At 38.4% G+C, this 23,858-nt stretch overlaps 1 pseudogene; it reads right to left on the reverse strand.

Annotated features, from left to right (window-relative positions):
• Nucleotides 1–630: 630 nt before the first annotated feature.
• LOC112912547 (olfactory receptor 6C2-like) lies at nt 631–1,549 on the reverse strand (annotated as a pseudogene).
• Between the last annotated feature and the right edge of the window lie 22,309 nt (nt 1,550–23,858).

A 23,858-nucleotide genomic window follows, 5' to 3' on the forward strand; every position in this document is an offset into this window, starting at 1 on the left:
ACCCAAGTCTAATCATGTTGTTGCAAATTGAATTCATAATCTCCAGGGGTTACTTGAGGACACATGTGAGTAGATTTTACTGAAAGACTCAGAAAAGCAGACATTTATTATCCTTCTTAAGGGTTTGATCTCCTCTTTCTTGAAAAATATATAAGTTTTGAAGTAATTTTCTTGCAGGATAATGCTGAACTTGGTCAAGATTCACCCCACCATCTCTCATTGCTTGATACCTAATAACAGACTCAAGTTCAAACAGACTCCAGGGTGTTGGATACACATTATGATATAGAAGGAAGTAACATGCACACTAAAAGAATTTCATGAGGGATCCCTGGGTGGCGCAGCGGTTTGGCACCTTCCTTTGGCCCAGGGCGCGATCCTGAAGACCGGGGATCGAATCCCACATCAGGCTCCCGGTGCATGGAGCCTGCTTCTTCCTCTGCCTGTGTCTCTGCCTCTCTCTCTCTCTCTGTGACTATCATAAATAAAAAAAAAAGAATTTCATGACAGCTAATTTATATCAACTAAAACTTATGGAACATCTATGGGAATAGATCATAAGAGTTATGTAATCATGGTAAAATGAGAAGTAACAATGGATGTTTTTAATATAAAAATATTTTTAGTTTTCTAATCCTTTGAAAGAAATGCCATATTTTTAATTGAGTCCTTAAAGGCTTGTTTGACTTGCTTATTCCGTAGTGTATAAATGAAAGGGTTCATCAAAAGTATTGAGGTATTGAGCAATGATGCTACCTTATTAAGAGCCACTCCTTCCTTTGCAGGTTTGATATAGATGAAGATGCAACTTCCATAGGTGATAGAAACTACAATCATATGGGAAGAACAAGTGGAGAAAGCCTTTTTCCTTTGCTGAGCTGAAGGGAGTCTTAAAATGGTCTTGACAATATATGTGTATGACACAAATACACAGACTAATGTGACTATGAGGGTCAACACAGCCATGATTAAAACAGGTTGCTCTACAAATTGAGTGTCTGAGCATACAATCTTCAGGAGAGGAGATGCATCACAACCAAAATGGTCAATGAGATTGGAGTTACAGAAATCTAGCTGAACTCCCAGGCTAAGTGGTGGGAGTATGACAATTAACCCAATCAGCCAACAGCAAAGGACAAGAATTGTGCATACCCTTTCATTCATGATGATAGGGCTTGCAGATGGCAACATAGCGGTCATAGCACATGGCGATTAGAAGAAAAAATTCTGTTGCTCCAATGAGGATAACAAAAAATAATTGGATGACACAAGCATTATAGGTAACACTTTTGTCCTCAGTTGTCAGGCTGTATAAGAATCGAGGAACACAGACAATTGTAAATATTATTTCTAAGATGGAAAAATTCCGAAGGAAAAAGTACATGGGTGTTTTGAGGTGAGAGTCTACAAGAGTGAGGAGGATAATGATTAGATTTCCAGCAACAGTGAAAATGTAGGTGAAAAACAGAAATAATGAAAGAAAAACCTGTAGTCGTGGATCATCTGTTAATCCTAGTAGGATGAATGTTATTGCAGAATGATTTTTCATTACTGACTTCAGATATATAATGAGTTTGTATTATTAAGATACAAACCTTGAATCTGAGGAATAGAATATAAAAGTAATATATCAATAAGCTATTTAGAGAAAAGTAGTCCAGCAAGCTAGTAGAAGCGTATTTTAGAACTTTTATTTGATTGTCAGTAATCTGGTGTAGAAGTGATTGCATCATACTTCATTTCCCTGGACTCTGCTTTACCTTGGTCTTCAGAATATGGTTTATAGAAAACATCCCTCTGAAATTTAATTTCCACTCCAGTTATAGGACTAATTTTAAAGTATACAGAAAATACCACAAGGATTTCACAGTCTCCTGAGATTAGGGCCAGCCATCTTGGTATCTCTAGTCCTCAGTGTAGAGTAGGAAATTCATAAATGTTAATAAATAGAAAAAATATGTATACAATTTTTATATCCCACCTGTCAGGACAACATTTCAGCAAGTCATTCTCATAGGCTATAATAGTATAATACCACCAGTGGCTTAGTTGTATTATTTCCATGCTTTGCAACACTCGTTCCTTCAAATAATTACTTAATCTCCCCAAAATCCTGGAAAAGTCTCTACTGTGTGGGTGAACTGGGAGCAGTATTACAGAGTTACCATGAAATTTCTTGAGTCTCATTTCTTCTTTGCTCTCTTTTTATAATAGACTGAAATATTCGAGTCTTTGTCCTTCCCCTGTATCAGCTTGATCAGTCTTCTTTTGTTTCCTCTCCTGAATTCCACTTTCAACATCCATCTGTTCTCTAGCATCCCACCCATCCCAAGCCTTCCCAGAATAATGACAAGTAAGATGTTCTGATGTCTTTCCCAGAGAACAGAGTCCTGTCCTTAGGCTTCCATGATCCATATTGGGGTTGTGTAGCTTACACATAGATGTTTCAGCTTCCAAATGCCTTCTAAGTCTACTTGCCATCTGCATTAATAACATAAAATCTAGATCCTTCAAGGTGATCAGACATAAGGGAATACCACTTGGGTGAGGAGTTGACTTCTTTGCCTTTGTTCCATTCTCTGAAGACTTGGGAATGCCAAGGGAATTGCTATCTCTATTGTTGTTCCTTAGCACTCTGGCCCAAGGGTAGACTCAACCTGTACTTATTTCCCCAAAGGACAGTTATTATCAGGCATTAATGCTTAAGAAGGCTTAAATATGACATGAAGAATAAAGAAATATGGTTATTAGGTGTGGATATTCTTAAAAACTGAAAAATAACCATCTTTTTGAGTTTCCCTACAAAACTCCCTGTGATGTCTCCCTGTGATGCTTCTTTTGAAAATCCTGTCAAAGAAACTATTGTCACCACCTTCCAGGAAGCCACTGAGTACTTTCTCATTTCTCACATTCCCTACCTATTCATGTACCCTTCCCAGCAATTGTGGCAATTCTAAGAAGTGTCAGAGCTGGAATTACTGACCCAGGTCAAACCGGATTAAAATTAAAGTGTTTCCAGGAAATCGATAATTTTAGGATTTTGGGCAATTGCTTATCTTCAGACCATTCTAATAATCACAAGTTAATTAAAATGTTAGGTTTTTTTTTAATGTTTCCTAGCCAAAAAGTATGTCTGGGGCATCTGGGTTTCTTCAATAAATGACTAGAATGAAATCCCATGAGTCACCAATTATATTGTAATATAAATGTTCTTTTAGTGTGCTGCTCTAAGATACTCCTCACAAAATGTCTTAAGCGTTGTTTCTCTTTGTGCTTAGAGAAGGCATCATTTTTTTTTTCCATTGAGAAGCGTTGCCACAGTGTGACAGGCATTATAGATGCACCATAATAGAAGGCTGTTGACCTAGACTTATATGATAAAGAGTGTCAGCAAATAAATAATGCATGCTGATTCAAGATTGCTTTCTTGGACTAAGACATGAAAATTTCCTAAGAGCCACACATATTTTTCATGTTGGCCAATACACTGACACCCCAATTAATATCACTGGATGGCGCACCATTACGTATCATAAAAATATATAATCTTGTGCCCCAAATTCAGAAGAAATGGCTGAAATAAAATTTGTAAATACCTTCACATCATTGGATGACTACTTTAAGAAGAAGGACTAGCACAAAGAAATTATATTAAATATTGAAGTTTTAGGCCATGTCTATTTTACTTTCCGCTATCAAGGATAATTTTAAATTATGGAGAGTTGTTATTTATTATTTTTCCCTTTACTTATTAAAACGTATTTATTTATTTTAGACAGAGAGTGAGCAAGCAGGGGGAGGAACAGAGGGAGAAGGACAGGGAGAATTCTCAAGCAGACTTCCCGCTGAGCATAGAGCTCTACTGAGGCTTGATCCTAGGACCCCAAGACCATGACCTGAGCTGAAATCAAGTCAGATGCTTGACCAACTGGGCTACCCATTGTCCCATTATTTTTTCCTTAAATGTTTCCTTCAAACATTACTTGTTTGAATCCTCCATAATAAAATATGAGCCTAGTAAATGAATATTTACTTGTTTTATTATATTTTATAAAAATAATATTATATTGAAAATAGCATTTGATGCTTTTCTCATTTAACCTCACTTTATCCATTCAATTATTTTCAAGCACTTATGATGTATTTTCCTCATGTTATTAAATATTCTTCAAAATTCAATTTTACTTGCTTGTCATATCTCAACATATAAGGAACAAAATGATAAAAGTAATAGTTTTTTTGGCAGCTTCCACATGACCTTTATTAGAAAGACTCAACTTTACACTAAGGAGCCCAATGTGGGACTCCAATCTGGGACTCCAGGATCATGCCCTGAGCCCAAATCAGATGCTCAACCACTGAGCCACCCAGGGGTCCCACGTTTTCTAAACCTTATAATATTTTAAATTAATAACAAATGTACTTATTTTTACATTTTTGTGCTATTTGATTGAACGTATTGGTAAAGAAACAGTGAATATCAGAGTCTCCAAATCCTACAATGTAGTTTAATCTAATTAGCATGACATTAATTATTATTATTATGGATTCTTTTTAGGACTGAAGCAGCTCAAGATAGACTGGAAATGTTCAAGGATAAGTTAAATAATCATTCAACAGGATGTTTTGGATGCATCTTTGAAGTTATTTGTAGCCCTCATATTCTAACATCTTATGAAAAAGGGAGAAATAATTTTTGATATCCTTGTTTTGGCCCTTCTCATTATAGCACAACAGTGACTACGCTCTCCAGTTGTGTTTGTAGCTAGTCTTGTTCTTAATTCTGATATTTTCCAAGAGCACTTAAAAATCATGTTCAGATTCATTATTATGTTATATAGAACAAAATGGAAACTCAGCAATTACTTTTCGAATCCTCCCTGAAAATTTAAGCACATCTTGTGTTCAGATTTTTTAGTAGAAATATATAAACTCACTGCCTTTTTTCAGGGACAGATTTTATACACCTTCCATGAGTCTAGCTCCCAAACATTTAGGCACAAAACTGACAAACACTTCATACTTACTTTCTGGTGGTTCCTCATCACTTTTTGGGAAATTTAATCTAAAGTTGTTTCTTGAATATGAGAAACACTGGGTGCTAGTGGTTAAAATTTTGAGTTAACTTTGGTATACTTTGAAACTCCACATGCTCTTCTGGGTAGGAGTGGCTGCAAATGCAAGGTAATATGCAAGGGCATAGAGAATACCATCCTTTGCTCTTATCATCACCAAGTCTAACATGGGTCAATGAGAGTTCCTATCTTTCATTGAGCTATGAAATAATATTTTCCTGAATTCTTTAACTGAAAGGATGAACAAACATGGCAAGCAAATGCTAGCAACTCTCCCTGACTATGGAAATCAAAATGGTTTGGCCTCTCTGTGCAAAGAAATGATTTGCTCTATAAGTTTTCATTAATAGAAATGGCATGGCTTTATTGGTGCGCAGGGAACAATTAAGTGAACAGTGAAAATGTCCTTAGTGACTATATTAGAACCGCTAGTGAATCTACAGTAGATTTAACTTTGGCAAACAAAACAAAATAGAGAAAAACAAAAAAAAATTTAACAAGCACCTGTGGGGCAATGTCCCCAGGTAAGAAATGCAATCATAATAGTATTAGTGGCAGGGGAATAAAAGCCTGATGATAAAATGGCAATCAGATTCTCAATATGTTCTTTTTATATTGTTGAAATGCTGGGGGTCATCTGATGATTTCTCTTGTAGGGCATACTCGTATGATCTACTTGTTAGTCTTCCCCATCTATCTGATTATTCTTAAATGCTTTCTTTTAATCATTAGGAGATCGAAAGTTTATCTTGTTCTACTAATCATGTAGTTCATCCATGGGTCCTATTAAGGTAGAACTAATTATCATTGATATATTCATTAATCACTGCTATTTCATAAGTCCACTACTGCTCTTTCATACTCAAAACATGAACAGAACTTGGTAAACTGAATGATGTCATTCTGCTTATGAGGAATGTGGGATCTGAGTGTTTTGTGCTTAGTATCCACCATTTTATAAGTCCAGAGATCACCCCTACCTTTCTACAATACTCATCAGTGCCAGATTTTCATAAAGCCCAGTAGCTGAGAACTGAGAAATCTGAGCTGAAGTTGGAGGATCAACATATGCATGTAACTGACTTGGTGGCTCTTACACCTAACATGAGAACTATCCTGCAGAATATGCTGTATGCCTCTGAGAGAAATATGTATTCTGCTGCTGTTGGATGGAATGTTCTATGGATGTCTGTTAGGTTCATTTGGTGTAATATATGGCTCAAGTACAATGTTTCCTTGCTGGTTATCTGTCTGGAAGTTCTCTCCTTTGCTGAAAGTAGGGCATTGAAGTCCACTATGATTATTGTGTTGCTATTTTTCACTTCACATCTGTTAGTATTTACTTGATATTCTTCAGTTTGTTTTCTTTAATGATTTCTATCTCTGTAAATTTCTTATTTTGCTCATGAATTTTTCCCCCTGATTTCACTGATTTCATTTCATTTCTATCTTATGTTTTCTCATAGCTCAGTGAGTTACCTTAAAACCAGTATTTTGATTTCTCTATATGTTAGATCACTAGATTCCATGCCTTTGAGTTCAGTTATTGAGTAGTTATTGTTATCTTTTGTGATGACATGTTTTCTTGAAATTTCATGTTCCTCAAAGTTTTGAATAGATTTTTTTTTTGCATTTGAAGTAGCAGAAGTCTCGCCCCAAATTTTTGTTTTATTGAAGTATAGATGACATACAATGTTACACTGGTTTCAGGTGTACAGCATAGTGATTCAACAACTCTATATGTCATGCCAAGCTCAACACAAAAGTAGCTAACATCTGTCACCATATAATGGTATGACAACATCATTGACTATATTCCCTGTGTTCTACCTTTTGTGCTCATGACCTATTCATTCTATAACTGGAAATCTATAACTCCCACTGACCTTCATTCATTTTGCCCATATCTTTTCTGGCAACCACTAGAAAGGTGGTTTTCTGTAAAATTGATCTGTCTGCTTTTTTTTTTTTTATTGGAGTTCAACTTGCCAACATATAGCATAACACCCAGTACTCATCATATCAAGTGCCCCGCTCAGTGCCCATCACCCAGTCACCCAACCCACCGCCCACCTCCCTTTCCATCACCCCTTTTTCAATTCACAGGGTTAGGAGTCCCTCATATTCTGTCTCCCTCTTTGATATTTCCTACTCATTTTCTCTCCTTTACCCTTTATTCCCTTTCACTATTTTTTATATTCCCCAAATGAATGAGACCATATAAAGTTTGTCCTTCTCCAATTGACTTATTTCACTCAGCATAATACCCTTCAGGTCCATCCATGTCGAAGCAAATGGTGGGTATTTGTCGTTTTTAATGGCAGAGTAATATTCCATTGTATACGTAGACCACATCTTCTTTATCCCTTCATCTTTCAATGGACACCGAGGCACCTTCTGGAGTCTGGCTACTGTGGACATTGCTGCTATAAACATCAGGGTGCAGGTGTCCCAGCATGTCACTGCATCTGTATCTTTGGGGTAAATCCCCAGCAGGGCAATTGCTGGGTTGGTGGGAAGATCTATTTTTAAGTCTTTGAGGAACCTCCACACAGTTTTCCACAGGGGCTGCACCAGTTCACATTCCCACCAACAGTGCAGGAGGGTGACCCTTTGTCCATATCCTCTCCAACATTTGTTGTTTCCTGTCTTGTTAATTTTCACCATTCCCACTGGTGTGAGGTGGTATCTCATTGTGGTTTTGATTTGTGTTTCTCTGATGGCCAGTGATGTGGAGCATTTTCTCATGTGCTTGTTGGCCAAGGCTAGGTCTTCCTCTGTGAAATTTCTGCTCATGTCTTTTGCCCATTTAATGGATGGACTGTTTGTTTCTTTGCTGTTGAGTTTCTTTTTTTAATTTTTTATTTATTTATGATAGTCATACAGAGAGAGAGAGAGAGAGGCAGAGACATAGGCAGAGGGAGAAGCAGGCTCCATGCACCAGGGCCTGACGTGGGATTCGATCCCAGGTCTCCAGGATCACGACCTGGGCCAAAGGCAGGCAACAAACCGCTGTGCCACCCAGAGATCCCTGCTGTTGAGTTTCATAAGTTCTTTATAGATCTTGGATACTAGCCCTTTATCAGATGGGGGATTTGCAAATATCTTCTCCCATTCTGTAGGTTTTCTTTTTTTTTTATTTTTTATTTTTAATTTTATTTATTTATGATAGTCATACAGAGAGAAAGAGAGAGAGGCAGAGACACAGGCAGAGGGAGAAGCAGGCTCCATGCGCCGGGAGCCCAATGTGGGATTCGATCCCGGGTCTCCAGGATCACGCCCTGGGCCAAAGGCAGGCGCCAAACCGCTGTGCCACCCAGGGATCCCTGTAGGTTTTCTTTGAGTTTTGTTGACTGTTTTTTTTTTGTTTTTGTTTTTTTTTTTTTTTTTTTTTTTTTTTTTGCTGTGCAGAAGCTTTTTGTCTTGATGAAGTCCCAATAGTTCATTTAGCTTTTGTTTCTCTTGCCTTCATGGATGTATCTTGCAGGAAGTTGCTGTGGCCAAGTTCAAAAACGGTGTTGCCTGTGTTCTCCTCTAGGACTTTGATGGAATCTTGTCTCACATTTAGATCTTTCATCCATTTTGAGTTTGTCTTTGTGTATGGTATAATCGAATGGTCCAATTGCATTCTTCTGCATGTGGATGTCCAATTTTCCCAGCACTATTTATTGAAGAGACTGTCTTTTTTTCCAGTGGATAGTCTTTCCTGCTTTGTCGAATATTAGTTGACCATGAAGTTGAAGGTCCACTTCTGGATTCTCTATTATGTTCCTTTGATCTATGTGTCTGTTTTTGTGCCAGTACCACACTGTCTTGATGACCACAGCTTTGTAGTACAACCTGAAATCTGGCATTGTATTTCCTCCAGCTATGGTTTTCTTTTTTAATATTCCCCTGGCTATTCGGGGTCTTTTCTGATTCCACACAAATCTTAAGGTAGTTTGTTTTAACTATCTGAAGAAAGCCCATGGTATTTAGATAGGGATTGCATTGAATGTGTAAATTGTCCTGGGTAGCATGGATATTTTCACAATATTAATTCTTCCAATCCATGACCATGGAATATTTTTCCATTTCTTTGTGTCTTCTTCCATTTCTTTCAGAAGTGTTCTATAGTTTTTAGGGTACAGATCCTTTATCTCTTTGGTTGGGTTTATTCCTAGTTATCTGATGCTTTTTGGTCCAATTGTAAATGGGGTTGACTCCTTCAGTTCTCTTTCTTCAGTCTCATTGTTAGTGTATAGAAATGCCACTGACTTCTGGGCATTGATTTTGTATCCTGCCATGTTGCCAAATTGCTGTATGAGTTCTAGAAATCTTGGGGTGGAGTCTTTTGAGTTTTCTATGTACAGTATCATATCATCTGCGAAGAGGGAGAGTTTGACTTCTTCTTTGCCAATTTGAATGCCTTTAATGTCTTTTTGTTGCCTGATTGCTGAAGCTAGGAATACTAGGACTATGTTGAATGGCAGTGGTGAGAGTGGACATCCCTGTCTTGTTCCTGATCTTAGGGGAAAGGCTCCCAGTGTTTCCCCATTGAGAATATTTGCTGCAGGCTTTTCATAGATGGCTTTTAAGACGCTGAGGAATGTTTCCTCTATCCGTACACTCTGAAGAGTTTTGATCAGGAATGGATGCTGTATTTTGTCAAATGCCTTCTCTGCATCTATTGAGATGATCCTATGGTTCTTGTTTTTTCTCTTGCTGATGATAAACCACATTGATTGCTTTATGTGTGCTGAACCAGCCTTCCATCCAGTGGATAAATCCCACTTCGTCATATTGCATAATCTTCTTGATGTATCGTTGTATCCTATTGGCTAGTATCTTGTTTAGAATTTTTGCATACATGTTCATCAGGGATATTGGTCTATAAAACTCCTTTTTTTGGTGGGTTCTTTGTCTGGTTTTGGTATTTAGGTGATGCTGGCCTCATAGAACGAGTTTGGAATTATTCCCTCTCTTTCTATCTTTCTGAAAACCTTTAGTAGAATAGGTATGGTTTCTTCTTTATACGTTTGATATAATTCCCCAGGGAAGCCATCTGGCCCTGGAGTTTTGTGTCTTGGGAGGTTTTTGATGACTGCCTCAATTTCCTCCCTGGTTATCAGCCTGTTCAGCTTTTCTGTTTCTTCCTGTTCCAGTTTTGGTAGTTTGTGGTTTTCCAGAAATGCGTCCATTTCTTCTAGAGAGCCTAATTTACTGGTGTAAATCTGCTCATTCTCAGTTTTTAAGATCTTTTGTATTTCCTTGGTGTTGGTGGTGATCTCTCCTTTCTCATTCATGATTAGATTTTATCAATTTGAGTCTTTTCTCTCTCGTTTTTTAATAAGGCTGACTAATGGCTTGTCTATCTTATTAATTCTTTCAAAGAACCAACTCCTGGTGTTGTTGATCTGTTCTACAGTTCTTCTGGTCTCTATTTCAATGAGTTCTGCTTGAATCTTTATTAACTCTCTTCTTCTGCTGGATGTAGGATCTATTTGTGGTTTTTTCTCCATCCCCTTGAGGTGCAAGGTTAGCTTTTGTATTTGAGTTCTTTCCAGTTTTTGGATGGCTGCTTGTATTGTGATATATTTCCCCCTCAGGACTGCTTTTGCTGTATCCCAAAGATTTAAACGGTTGTATCTTCATTCTCATTAGTTTACACGAATCTTTTTCATTCTTCTCTAATGTCCTGATTGACCCATTCATCTTTCAGCAGGATGGTCCTTAACCTCCACATATTTGAAATCCTTCCAATCTTCTTCTTGTGACTTAGTTATAATTTCAAAATATTATGGTCTGAATATATGGAGGGGATGATCCCAATCTTTTGGTATCAGTTAAGACTTGATTTGTGACCCAGTATGTGGTCTATTCTGGCAAAAGTTCCATGTGCACTTGAGAAGAATGTGTATTTAGTTGCATTTGGATGTAAAGTTCTGTAAATATCTGTGAAATCCATCTGGTCCAGTATATCATTTAAAGCTCTTGTTTCTTTGGAGATGTTGTGCTTAGAATATCTGTCAATTTTAGAAAGCACTACATTCAAGTCACCAAGTATAAGTTTATTATTATGTAAGTATGTCTTAACTTTGGTTATTAATTGATTGATACACTTGGCAGCTCACACCTTAGAGGCATAAATATTGATGATTGTTAGGTCCTCTTGTTGGATAGATTCTTTAAGTATGATGTAGTGTCTCTCTTCATCTCTTACTACAGTGTTCGGGATAAACTTTAGTTAATCTGATATAAGGATGGCTACCACTGCTTTCTTTTGAGGACAATTTGAATGGTAAATGGTCCTCTAACCTTTTGTTTTCAGCCTGTAGATGTCCTTAGGTGTAAAATGAATCTCTTGTAGACAGCAAATAGATGGGTCTTGCTTTTTTATCCAGTCTGAAACCCTGCGCCTTTTGATGGGGTCATTAAGCCCATTCACGTTCAGAGTTACTATTGAAAGATGAATTTAGTGTCATCACGATACCTATTCGGTCCCTGCATTTGTGGATTGTTTCTTGGACTTCATCTTTCTTTTACAGAGCCCCCTTTAATATTTCTTGGAGATCCGGTTTGGTGGTCCCATATTCTTTCAGTTTTTGCCTGTCTTGGAAGATCTTTATCTCTCCTTCTTTTCTGAATGAGAGTCTTACTGAATAAAGTATTCTTGGCTGCAGATTATTCTCATTTAGGACCCTAGATAGATCCTGCCAGCCCATTCTGGCCTGCCAGTTCTTGTGGAGTGGTCTGCTGTTATCCAAATGCTTCTCCCTATAAAAGTTAGAGCTTTCTTGTCTGTTGCTTCTTTAAGAATCTTCTCTTTATCTTTAGAATTTGCAAGCTTCACTATTAAATGTTGAGGTGTTGTTCGGTTTTTATTGATTTAAGGGGGGGACCTCTCTATTTCCTGGATCTGAATGCCTGTTTTCCTTCCCATATTAGGAATGTTTTCAGCTATGATTTGTTCAAATACATATTCTGGACCTCTGTCCCTTTTTGGCATCCTCGGGAACCTCAATTAAACAGAGATATTTCTTCTTGAGGCTGTCATTTATTCCCCTTACTCTATCCTCATGATCTTTAATTGTTTTTCTCTTTTTTCCTCAGTTTCCTTCTTTGCCATGAACTTGTCTTCTATATCACTCACTCGTTCTTCTACCTCGTTAACCCTTGTCATTAGGACCTCTAGTTTGAATTGCATCTCATTTAATTGATTTTTAATTTCTGCCTGATTAGATCTAAATTCTGCAGTCATGAAGTCTCTTGAGTCCTTTATAATTTTTTCTGGAGCCACCAATAATTGTGCTTCTGAATTGGATTTCTGACATTGAATTGTAAACCAATTTTTTTAACTCTGTGGGAGAGAGGACTATTTCTGATTCTTTGTTTTGAGGTGAGTTTTTCCTTCTGATCATTTTTCCTCAGTGGAGAGTGGCCAAAAAGAAGTTGCACTGGAAAAAGGAGAAAAAGAGAACAAAAAAGAAGGAAAAAAAACGGGGGGGGGGGGTAACCAAGAGAAAACAAAAAACAAGGGGGAGTATCCTCTGATTTTATATACTGTAAATCCCTCGACTTCTCCTGAAGCTTTCTAGTGTGGCTTAGTCAATAACTTGCATTTCCCCTGTCCTTCTAAGTGGTCTTCTGGGGTAGGGGCCAGTTGTGCTGATTTTCAGGTGTGTACACCTGTGGGAGCTGCCCAGCCCCCTGCCAGGTGCACTGCACAGTGGGTGTTGCTTATCTTGTGAGGCCCCTGCTGAGTCCCAGGTACAAGGTGACACCAGGAGGAACAACAACAGTGGTGGCGGCCAGCTTTCCAGCTCTGGCGTCAGCTCCTGCAGTAGCTCTCAGTCAGCAGGGGCCTGGATCCTCGGGGGGCGGCGGGGTGGCACGCCGATCTGCACAGCTCAGGGCGCTGGGCTGCAGGAGCATCCTGGCTGTCCTGGGCCCTCCTGGCCTCTGGCTGTCCCGGGGGGAACGCTGGATCATGGGCTGTGTCCCCCAGCGCCCTGGCCCCCCGGGGCCATGAGTGGCTGGAGTCGTGCCCTCAGGGCTGCCGCAGACCCACTGTTTGAGCTCCTCCCGGGCGGTGCCCTGCGCCGCTGCAGCCCTTTAGTAAGCTCAGCCGTGGGGTGTGGCGCTCTCCCCAGGGCTCAGGCGCTCTGTTAGTAACCCTGGGTGCCTGAGGGCATCCCTGCCCCTCCTGGGATCCTGCTTCAACTCCCTGCAAGTGCGCTTTTGTCCAGGAAGATTGTTAAAGCTTCTGCTTCTCTGGGCTTGGGCTTTCCTGTCCTGATGTCACTCGCCATGCGGCCTGAGCCCAGCTCCTCGCCAATACAATTTATTTTAAAAATTAGTTTATATATACTGTATTTACAGTTTCAGGGGTAGAATCCAGTGATTCATCAGTTGCGTAACATCAAGTGCTCATTACATCAAGTGCCCCCCTTAATATCCATCACCCAATTACTCCATCCACCTGCCCACCTCCCCTCCAGCAACCCTTAGTTTGTTTCCTAGAGATTTTTATGGTTTCCCTCCCTCTCTGATTTCATCTGTTTTGTTTCTTAAATTCCACGTAACTGGAATTTTCACATGCGTGAAATCGTAGGGTATTTGTCTTTCTCTGATTGACTTATTTCCCTTAGCACAATATTCTCTAGTTTCATCCATGTCATTGCAAATGGCAAGATTTCTTTCCTTTTGATTGCTGAGTAATAATTCTAATGTATTCAGATACCACATCTTCTTTACACACTCATCTGTTGATGGACATCTGAGCTCTTTCCATATTTTGGCTATTGTAGACATTGCTGCTATGAACAATTTCTATCAGAATGCCAGCAAGATTAAAATTCTTTTTAAATTTGAGTACAGTTGACACTCATTGTTACTTGGTTTTAGACATACAGTGTAGTGATTTGATAGATTTATCCAGCAAGATTTTTTTACGTATATGGACAAAATCATTTTAAAATTTGTATGGAGAAGCAAAATAATAATAATATGAAATACATTTTACTTAACTATTAATAATTAAATAATATTAATAAAAAGAATGATTCTACAGGCAGATATATATGTATATATATATATATATATATATATATATATATATATATATACAATGAATTATCAGGAAGAGTAAATATCAGATTTTTATTTAATTATCCACTCAAAAGAGAGGATCACAATTGGGCATTGGTCATAAGTGAGAAATTTTTCTATAAAGTAATTGACTTTTGCAAAAATCCTTTTTAAATTCAAGTTTAATAATTTTTTAAAATTGAAAATTTTTTAAGGATTGCAAATACTTAATTGAAATTTTAAGTGCTGGAAATAGTGATTGAATAATATAATCAAGTATAATCAAGTAAAGAATGATCATTATGCTGAAAATTTAGAATAGGTAACTTTTTCTGAAAACAAATAAAGAGAGAGTAGAGAAATAATAAATAAAAGTTGTGCCATAACTGATGGATCAATTAATTCTAACATCCATACAGTGTGCTATAGTAAAAGAATACTTGGAAAGGGAAATTAGATGAAATTATAGAAAAAAATTTTCTTTGTGGTCAATAAGATTTTAATCACTGAGTGGGAATCAAGATAAAAAATCAAAATGAATTAAATACATAGTAGTACACTTAAGAATAGTATAAATAAATTGAAAAAATTAAACACTTTCCAAGAATAATTACCTCTCAATGTACAAATAGATAAAAACAGACACTTCATTGGAAATATTAGATACAAGGTAAAATTAATCCAGGAAAATTACTTCTAATAAAGATTTATACACCCCAGATAGGTATTGCTCAAGTGTGATTAAAAATCAATTTAATTTAAGAAATTAAAGGACTCAAAATGTTTAGGTTTTATTACAACTATAAAATTACTAAATGGTATACAAGAAAAAAAATGTTTTAATCCAAGAAAGGAAACTATCTGTAGGGTAACAGGAGTTGGATAGTGACAGAGATGAGTAACATTTATTCTTAAATCAGAGGCAATATTGACAATAAAAAGAAAAATAATTACCATCTCAGAATAAAATCTAGAGGCATGCTTGTGTGGCTCAATGGTTGAGCATCTCCCTTTGGCTCAGGGCGTGATCCCAGGATCTGGAATTGAGTCTTGCATCAGGCTATTCCTATTCCCTCTGCCTATGTCTCTGCCTCTCTGTGTCTCTCATGAATAAATAAATAAAATATTTTAAAAATTAAAAAAAAACTCTAGACAATAGCATCCTGAAAAATGATCCAAAGGAAGAGGAAGAGTGAAAAAATCAGAGTGACATGTCTTAATGGCAACAAGGGTCTAGATATCAATTCCTAGATAATACAATAAAAACCAGAATTAAATATGTATGCTAAAGTATTGGGGATAATATACATAATAAAAATGTACTTAACCTACTGAACTATACTCTTAAAGTTGGTGGTAAATTTGTTATATATAATTTACAAAAATTATAAAAAATAAAATAAGAGAGTATAAACAAAACAAACAAAATTTGAGAGTAACCACAAATAATACAAAAACATAGGTAAATCTCTTTAAAAAGTCAAACATAATGAGAGAAAACTATTAAAGTTAGTATTGCAGTATTTAACAGTTATTAAACAAATTTGAAAAATAAAATAGTATGACTCATTTTAAAACTATGAAGTGTGAAGAATGGAAAAAATATGCAAGAGCTATTCATATATTTTTTTTCTTAATATATCAGGAAATTCTATGTCAAAAAAATAGACTGGCATACACACAAATGAAAACTAATAAAAAAAGTGGGGAAAATATTTGTAACATACATAACAATCAAGTTGTTAATATCTATACAAGTAATAATACTAATGCTCACTTCTAGGACAAACTGTAAACAGACTAAGGTATTTGTACAAAAAGCATGTTGGATCACAGCTAATGGTTGATTTAAAATGAAACAATACAAATTTATAATAAAAATTGTAGAACCATACGATCAGTTCAAAGTAGCCATTTTTCTATAATGGTGAAAAAGTTTTTTGAGAAATCACAAAGTTTCAACTGTTAGGATTGATTTCAAACTCTGATGGAATGCTCCAAAAAGAAATATCCAAATGATGATGCAAATTTATAATTATTAAGATAAAAAGTTCGTTTTGTTTTAATTATCAGAGTAATTTGAAAAACAACATGTAAAGAATGTTTCATATTTGAAAATATAATAATATGAATATATTTACCTAGGAAATTTCTGGAAGGTTATAATCTGAGATATTAAGAGTGGTTATTACATGTAAGTTTAATCTATTTATGTTGTCTTAATTTTGGTTTATAATAAGTTATAATGAGTTATTACTTAAGGTAATAGTAATCCCCAGAGGGAGAAAAGGGGTAACTGTGTTCTGTTAGCAGCTATTAGCAGCTATAAATGTTATTGAGTAAAGGGAAAAAAATGGTAGGCTTGTCCTTTTTAATTTGGTTTAATTTTGTGTAAAAGTCCTGTGTTGAATGTCTTTGTGGAATCTTCAGTTCCCTGAGGACACAGTCCCCAGTCCTGCATGATTCAGGATCTTTGCCAAAAGATTACACAAGAGATTCATTAATAACTTTGTAACCCAATTCACCTAGAATTTGTTTATTCACTTGGTTTCATTTTGGCACATAAAACAAACATCAGTCTTGTTATTGTAAAAAATTCTCATTTTGTCTAAGAAGGTCCAAATATCAGGTCTCTCTAAACCAGAAGAGGGTTCCAGGTTTATTCTCCCAGACTCTGGAGTAGCATTTCCCTTTCAAAATAACACAAATACCTTGATAGGAAGGTCTTGGCCATATGTTAGAAATGATCAGATATATCAATGTCATCTTAGTGCTGTCTATGAGGTGAGTGTGGATCCATGAGTAAGAGTGACCATAAGTCCATATACAAGCCTGTGCAAAAATTCTCCTCTTCATTTTTATGATCTACAGGAGCTCAGGGATAAATCAACTGAAACAACTATGTCTGTAGTTTTTGAGAGACTTAGAAAGTCATTCACTTAGAAACTTTCTTATATCTTGCCAAAATTAGAGAAATATGAATAGTTGAATTAAAAGAAACAAGAGTTCATAATCTTTTAATTGATTGAAGATATTGAATAGGCTGGGTTTGTCCATCATTGAATACCAGCTCACCTAAAATATGTGACATAAAGGACTTCTAGAAGCAACCCTGAATTGGAAATTATCTGCTGATATGATTAAGTTTACCCTTCACTCTTTAAAATGTTCAGTTGTCTAAAAGAGCTAAAAAGTAAACATATCAACCAAATGAGAGTGTCCATTTAATTTTCAAGATATTTAGGAGCAAGGACATAGTCTAGTTTCCAGAGTTGTGTAAGCATCAATTAGATGTCTCAAGACTGAAGAAAAGAGAGGTAGGTATATATAATCCTTTTCTATCTGGAGTCTAATATTCTATTTAATTATTTTAGATTCTGAATCTATTGTTAATATTTATTTAATTTATTGTTACTTGTGTGATACATTCTTGTGAGTGTCCCCAGCTCATTGTAAAACATCACAAGATTCCTCTGTCTCTTTAATGGAGCCTGTAAACACTGGGAGATTTACTATGGGGGATGGGCAGGTGATGGGTGGAGAGTATCTCTCGCTTCTAGAGGAAAAGAATATTTTAAAGCAATCAAGTGAAACTTTCACTTAGTTACTTGGAATTTCTAAAAGAAATTGTGTTTTTTTCCCTTCAATTTATTGATGGCCTTGAGCAAGCTTTGGAGAGTGAAATAATTTCAGCTGATGGTGTAGTTAATTGGTATTGGCTGAGGAACAATCCCAGAGCAGCTATTGGTCCAAATACAGAAATGAAGAGTCTTTTTTTTTTATCTGTTTAAAGATTTTATTTATTTGTTCGTGAGAGACACACAGAGAAGCAGAGACACAGGCAGAGGGAGAAGCAGGCTCCATTCAAGGAACCCAGAGTGGAACTCGATCTGAGGACAGTGGGATCAGACCCTGAGCCAAAGGCAGAGGCTCAAGCACTGAGCCACCCAGGCATCCCTCAAGAGTCTTTAGTGTCTGGTGTTAATATGTTTCTGATAGGTGGATTGAGGCAGCATGAATGGAAACCATAAAAGGAAAGCTATCCTGTACACTGTCAGACATAGTGAGATCAATTTTTGCCTTAAGGCAAGGTATATACAGGCTGACAGATAGTCAGATTATGGTGTGATTTAAGAGTCACTCAGAACATTTCCTCCACCAAACATAAAAGCCAACAAAAATTCCCTAAATAAGAGTCAGGAATATGGAAAAGATAAGAGGTGTGAGATTAGTTTTAAAATTGAATCAACATAATAAACAATATAATTTGCTGTAGCTCTGAAAGCAAATATTGTCTTGAATTAACTCTATATCTCATATTCTTCCCGCTTTTTGGTTATTACATTAGACAACATAAAAATCATATTTTCAGCAATCTTTAAAAAAAATTATTTACTCATGAGAGACACACGCACAGAGGCAGAGACATAGGCAGAGGAAGGAGAAGCAGGCTCCATGCAGGAGCCTGATGTGGGACTTGATCCCAGGAATCTGGGATCAGGCCCTGAGCCAAAGACAGATGCTCAACCGCTGAGCCACTCAAATGCCCCCAACAATTTTTTTTTACGTCGTTTGTTAAGCATAGGGTGAAACAAAACACATAGAAGGGTTATAATGTAGTTGGTAATAATTTGGGGAGACTTCTTTAAAGATATAAGCAGCAAAGTCACTAAGAAACAGGTATAGGTCAAAATCAGCAAGTAAGGGAGGCGGGGCAAGATGGCGGGAGAGTAGGGTTCCCAAGTCACCTGTCCCCAACAAATTGTCTAGATAATTTTCAAATCATCCAGAAAACCTATGAATTCGGCCTGAGATTTAAAGACAGAAGAGCGAGGGAGGGGCAAGATGGCGGAAGAGCAGGGTCTCCAAGTCACCTGTCCCCAACAAATTACCTAGAAAACCATCCAATCATCCTGAAACTCTACGAATTCGGCCTGAGATTTAAAGATAGACCAGCTGGAATGCTCCAGTGAGAAGAGATCGCGCTTCTATCAAAGTAGGAAGACGGGGAAAAAGAAATAAAGAAACAAAAGGCCTCCAAGGGGGAGGGGCCCCGAGGAGCCGGGCTGAGGCTGGGGCGAGTGTCCCCAGGACAGGAGAGCCCCGTCCCGGAGGAGCAGGAGCTGCACCAACCTTCCCCGCGGAAAGGGGCCCGCAGGGAGGTGGAGCAGGACCCAGGGGGGCGGGGATGCCCTCAGGCTCCCTGGGACACTAACAGGCACCTGCGCCCCGGGAGAGTGAGCCGAGCTCCCTAAGGGCTGCAGTGCTCACGGCGGGACCCGGAGCAGCTCAGAAGGGCTCGGGTGGCAGCTCCGCGGAGGGGGCTGCACGGCTCCGGGAACAGCTCGGAGGGGCTCGGGCTGCGGTTCCGCGGAGGGGGCTGCGCGGCTCCGGGAGCAGCTCAGCGGCGACGGCTCGGGCGGAGGAAGAAGCTCGGGCGGAGGAAGAAGCTCCGCACGGAGGGGGCGGCGCGGCTCCGGGAGCAGCTCGGAGGGGCTCGGGCAGCGGCTCCATGGAGGGGGCTGCGGGGCGGGAGCGAATCCAACAGCGCAGGCCCCGCAGCACAGGGCGCCGGGACACAGCCCAGGATCCGGCCTCCCCACGGAACAGGCAGAGACGGGGAGGGCCCAGGACAACGAGGACGCTCCTGCCTGGAACTGAGCAGATCAGCGGCCCCGCCCGGGAGCCCCCAGGCCCTGCAGAAGCAGAGCCCCGGGGTTACTGCGGGGGCTGAATCCAGGTTCCCAGAGCTGCCGCAGCCACTGTGGCTTCTTCCCGGGGCCTCACGGGGTGAACAACCCCCACTGAGCCCTGCATCAGGCAGGGGCAGAGCAGCTCCCCCAAGTGCTAACACCTGAAAATCAGCACAACAGGCCCCTCCCCCAGAAGACCAGCGAGACAGACCAGTTCCAGGGGAAGTAAAGGGACTTAAACTATACAGAATCGGAAGATACTCCCCCGTGTTTTTTTTGTTTTTGTTTTTGTTTTTTTGTTTTTTTGTTTTTTTGTTTTGTGCTTTTTTTTCTTTCTTTCTTCTTGATTTCTGATTGCTTCCCCCACCCAACCCTTTTTTTTTCTCTCTTTCTTTCTTTTTCTTTCTCTTTTTCTTCTCTTTTTCCCGTTTTTTTCTTCTTTCTCTTTTTTCTTTTTCTCTTTTCTTTCCTTCTCTCTCTTTTTTCTCCTTTTCCCAATACAACTTGTTTTTGGCCATTCTGCACTGAACAAAATGACTAGAAGGAAAACCTCACCTCAAAAAAAAAAAGAATCAGAAACAGCCCTCTCTCCCACAGAGTTACAAAATCTGGATTACAATTCAATGTCAGAAAGCCAATTCAGAAGCACTATTATACAGCTACTGGTGGCTCTAGAAAAAAGCATAAGGACTCAAGAGACTTCATGACTGCAGAATTTAGATCCAATCAGGCAGAAATTAAAAATCAATTAAATGAGATGCAATCCAAACTAGAAGTCCTAACGACGAGGCTTAACGAGGTGGAAGAACGAGTGACAAGTTGATGGCAAAGAGGGAACCTGAGGAAAAAAGAGACAGGCAATTAAAAGACCATGAGGATAGATTAAGGGAAATAAATGACAGCCTGAGGAAGACAAACCTACCTTTAATTGGGGTTCCCGAGGGCGCCGAAAGGGCCAGAGGGCCAGAATATGTATTTGAACAAATCCTAGCTGAAAACTTTCCTAATCTGGGAAGGGAAACAGGCATTCAGATCCAGGAAATAGAGAGATCCCCCCCCCTAAAATCAACAAAAACCGTTCAACACCTCGACATTTAATAGTGAAGCTTGCAAATTCCAAAGATAAGGAGAAGATCCTTAAAGCAGCAAGAGAAAAAAAGTACATGACTTTTATGCGGAGGAGTATTAGGGTAACAGCAGACCTCTCCACAGAGACCTGGCAGGCCAGAAAGCGCTGGCAGGATATATTCAGGGTCCTAAATGAGAAGAACATGCAACCAAGAATACTTTATCCAGCAAGGCTCTCATTCAAAATGGAAGGAGAGATAAAGAGCTTCCAAGACAGGCAGGAACTGAAAGAATATGTGACCTCCAAACCAGCTCTGCAAGAAATTTTAAGGGGGACTCTTAAAATTCCCCTTTAAGAAGAAGTTCAGTGGAACAATCCACAAAAACAAGGACTGAATACATATCATGATGACACTAAACTCATATCTGTCAATAGTAACTCTGAAACTGAACGGGCTTAATGACCCCATCAAAAGGCGCAGGGTTTCAGACTGGATAAAAAAGCAGGACCCATCTACAGAAGGACACCTACAACCTGAAAATAAAAGGTTGGAGAACCATTTACCATTCAAATGGTCCTCAAAAGAAAGCAGGGGTAGCCATCCTTATATCAGATAAACTACAATTTACCCCGAAGACTATAGTGAGAGACGAAGAGGGACACTATCTCATACTCAAAGGATCTATCCAAAAGAGGACTTAACAATCCTCAATATATATGCCCCAAATGTGGGAGCTGCCAAATATTTAAACCAATTAATAACCAAACTGAAGAAATACTTAGATAATAATACACTTATACTTGGTGACTTCAATCTAGCTGTTTCTACCCTCGATAGGTCTTCTAAGCACAACATCTCCAAAGAAACGAGAGCGTTAAATGATACACTGGACCAGATGGATGTCTCAGATATCTGCAGAACTTTACATCCAAACTCAACTGAATACACATTCTTCTCAAGTGCACATGGAACTTTCTCCAGATTAGACCACATAACTGGGTCACAAATAGTGTCTGAACCGATACCAAAAGATCGGGATAGTCCCCTGTATATTCTCAGACCATAATGCCTTGAAATGAGATCTAAATCACAACAAGAAGTTTGGAAGGACCACAAACACGTGGAGGTTAAGGACCATCCTGCTAAAAGATGAAAAGGTCAACCAGGAAATTAAGGAAGAATTAAAAAGATTCATGGAAACTAATGAAAATGAAGATACAACCGTTCAAAATCTTTGGGATGCAGCAAAAGCAGTCCTGAGGGGGAAATACATCGCAATACAAGCATCCATTCAAAAACTGGAAAGAACTCAAATTCAAAAGCTCACCTTACACATAAAGGAACTAGAGAAAAAGCAACAAATGGACCTCACCCCCAGCAGAAGAAGACAGTTAATTAAAATTTGAGCAGAACTAAATGAAATCGAGACCAAAAGAACTGTGGAACAGATCAATAGAACCAGGAGTTTGTTCTTTGAAAGAATTAATAAGATAGATAAACCATTAGCCAACCTTATTAAAAAGAAGAGAGAGAAGACTCAAATTAATAAAATCATGAATGAGAAAGGAGAGATCACTACCAACACCAAGGAAATACAAACGATTTTAAAAACATATTATGAACAGCTTACGCCAATAAATTAGGAAATCTAGAAGAAATGGAAGCATTCCTGGAAAGCCACAAACTACCACAACTGGAGCAGGAAGAAATAGAAAACCTGAACAGGACAATAACCAGGGAGGAAATTGAAGCAGTCATCAAAAACCTCCCAAGACACAAGAGTCCAGGGCCAGATGGCTTCCCAGGGGAATTCTATCAAACGTTTAAAGAAGAAATCTTACCTATTCTACTAAAGCTGTTTGGAAAGATAGAAATAGATGGAGTACTTCCAAATTCGTTCTATGAGGCCAGCATGACCTTAATTCCGAAAACAGACAAAGATCCCACCAAAAAGGAGAATTACAATATCCCTGATGAACATGGATGCAAAAATTCTCAACAAGATACTAGCCAATAGGATCCAACAACACATTAAGAAAATTATTCACCATGACCAAGTAGGATTTATCCCCGGGACACAAGGCTGGTTCAACACTCGTAAAACCATCAATGTGATTCATCATATCAGCAAGAGAAAAACCAAGGACCCTATGATACTCTCATTAGATGCAGAGAAAGCATTTGACAAAATACAGCATCCATTCCTGATCAAAACCCTTCAGAGTGTTGGGACAGAGGGAACTTTCCTTGACATCTTACGTCTCTAATTGCCACACTGCAGCTGAGCGGTGTGTAGTATTTTCCCAGTCAGCTTTGCCATACTGACGTCAATCATTTGAGAGAAATTATTCAGATTTTATTTTTGTATCTGTGGTAACAAAACATTAACCAAAAGATTTGTTTGGAAGCTTCCCCCACCCCCCACCCCAAGCTATTTGCTCACATTAACAAATTAAAGTGCCTGAAGCATAATTCGTTCTTTACCTGTATACTAAAAACCCTGTTGTATTGATTTTTTTATAATAAGCCTTTTTACATCTGTGTAAAAAATATATATACAAGTGTATGATGTACATTTTAGTTCTTAACTTTTTTTATGGTTTCTAATATGTATGAGAAACGTAGCCATTGCTTTAAGATGTACCGTGTAAATACAACCACGTCCTACCAAAAAAAAAAAAACTTTCCTTTTCATTTATGAAAAGCCCACAGCAAATATCATTCTCAATGGGGAAGCACTGGGAGCCTTTCCCCTAAGATCAGGAACAAGACAGGGATGTCCACTCTCACCACTGCTGTTCAACATAGTTCTGGAAGTCCTCGCCTCAGCAATCAGACAACAAAAAGACATTAAAGGCATTCAAACTGGCAAAGAAGAAGTCAAACTCTCCCTCTTTGCTGATGACATGATACTCTACATAGAAAACCCAAAAGCCTCCACCCCAAGATTG

Source organism: Vulpes vulpes, chromosome 16 (genome assembly GCF_048418805.1).
Source record: "Vulpes vulpes isolate BD-2025 chromosome 16, VulVul3, whole genome shotgun sequence".
Lineage (NCBI taxonomy): Eukaryota > Metazoa > Chordata > Mammalia > Carnivora > Canidae > Vulpes > Vulpes vulpes.